This window comes from Tupaia chinensis, unplaced genomic scaffold (assembly GCF_000334495.1).
Source record: "Tupaia chinensis unplaced genomic scaffold, TupChi_1.0 Scaffold139943_1, whole genome shotgun sequence".
NCBI lineage: Eukaryota > Metazoa > Chordata > Mammalia > Scandentia > Tupaiidae > Tupaia > Tupaia belangeri.
The window spans coordinates 2,763,488-2,765,971 of NW_006199822.1; positions in this window are offsets into that span (position 1 = coordinate 2,763,488).

Here is a 2,484-nt window from a genome sequence, read left to right on the forward strand (position 1 = left end):
CCCTAGGGTCTGCTATGGGCTCCTGAGCCCTGGACTGATTTCCATCTTGTCCTTGCCCCGCAGATCTGTGCTACTACCCAGGAAAGAACATGAAGAACACGGCGTTCTTAGCTTTGGATCCCAAGGACAGCAACCTAGGATGGCCATGGGATCCTGCTGGAACCATGAGCTGGACTTGAGCAAAGCTTAATTCCAACTTCACCATAATTTTAGACATGTGGTGAGTGGCCTCCATTTACATTCTACCCAGCCTGTGAGTGTTAGGATACAGGCAAGTCATTGGAATGCCTCTAGTTTAGAGTAAGAAGGTTCTCTTCATAAGGATCATATAATGACCTCAAACTTGACCACCTGCATTCTTATCTCCTCTTTTTCTTTTTTTTTTAACAAAAAATAAGTCATTCTATGCAAAGTGCTTAGTACATAGCTTCATATATAATAAGTGTTCAATATGTCTTAGTTTTTTCCCTTTAAAATTCTCTTTTTCTTACCTTCATTTCACAGCTACAAATATCAGCATTTTCTATCAGCTTTACCTTGGACTGAGCTTTGAAATATTATTCATGTAGGATCTTTTGTGTTTGTCTTTGATTCTGAGCCTCTTCTTTCATTTTTTGGTGTCTACTAAAAATAACGACTTCCTCCAAACTCTTTGATACCCACAATGATTTCTATAGGTGTTTCCCTCTTTCTCATTTAAACTGTGTGTGTGTGGAGAGAGACAGAGAGAGAGAGAGAGAGAATGTAAATAAAATTTATTTTCTTGAATCCTCCACTTTTTGTGAGGCCTATTATTTATTCTGTTTTAGGGTTGCTAGTCTTGGGTTTCATTATAAAACTTTCAAATCCATATTTTCTTTAGCCATTATGAAAATAACTTAAAAGATTAGTGCACACATTTGAGTATGCTTCACTTTTTTTTTATATCAGGTTTGATTTTAGTTACTGAAATAGACTTTAAAGTAAGAAAAAAAAAGTTTATCAGGCTATAGAGATGTATAGTGATTGAATAAGAATGACAAATGATAAAACAATATAAAAAATACTCAGGACCTCACAGACTTAAGGGATAAGGGTACTCTCCAGATCTTGGGAAAATTATTACTCAAGCCTGCTCTAGGGTCTGTTAAGAAATGCTTGGATTATTGAGTGATCAGATTCAATTGCCTACCTACGTATTTCTACTCCATTGGCAGTTCTAGGAAGTGAGCCTCTAATTGGCCAGTGATCAAAAGGAGTGAAGACCAGTGATTGGCAGCCCCCACAGCACCCTATGGAGTTTAGAAAGTAAAGGTCCATAAGTTAAGGAATACCAAGAAGAAAAACCTACACACACACACACACACACACACACACACACACACACACATATATATATATATATTACATTTTCTTTCTTTTTTTTTTTTTAGAGGTTTTTGTTATAGGGCATGTGTGCTCGCCAGACAGACAGAGAGAGACAGAGAGACAGAAAGCGAGAAATCACTCCCCAGGGGGGATGGCCATGCCGCAATCCCTTCTCCTCCATTCTCCTCTCGGGATCTTGGACACACACACACATGCACCCGGTGTGAGTTTTAAGCCACCGGGTCTGGGACGTGAACCGCGGTCGACTACGTGGGAGTCCAACGACATAGCCATTACACTAACTGTGTCTGAGATCATTGTTAAGGTTTCCATCATTTCAATATTGTCAGTCTGTTCAGACTTAAGGCTAGAAAATATACTTTTTTCTCTTCTTTGTCTGCTTGAATCTTTAAGACATAGTTGAAGAAAGGAATAAAAAGAATGGGGGATGAATAGGTTTGCCATGAGAAGAGCTGAAAAAGTTGGTGAATTTATCTTTGGATCTGTTGTTTGATATGTCTTTAGAACAGACAAGTAGTGCCATCTAATACTCCATTGAAAATATGGATCTTGAGTCATAATTAAAATCAGAACTAAGATTGTATGTTTTGAGGATAACTAACTACATATAATATATTAAATCTGTGAAGAACAATTATTGAATACCTACTGCATTATAGGCACTGTATCACAGGCTAGAATCACAAGGTCAAATAAGTTAATAAGGCAATTTTTTAAAAATTTAAATATATTTATTTACATTCATTCACTGTACATCATTACAGCATACAAAATGAGATTTTCCATCCAGAGTACACTGTATATTGTCTCAATCAGGCATATCAACAAACATGTTATTGTCAACAAATAATTTTCCATTTCTTGTTTCCTGTATGTTTTGCTTTTTTCCCCCATCCTTGATTCCCTATCTCTTACCCTCTGCCATCTCCCACTCTCCTCCCATACTGTTTCTGGTATCTATGTTTACTTTCTATATTGTTTCCCTCCCACATTTTATTGAATTACTAAAGACCTTAATTAATCTAAATATTTTCATAGCAAACACAGCTGATATATACATTTCCATGAACACAAGTCTAACTTTAGGCATCCTATAAAGTAGCACCTAGCTGGGGC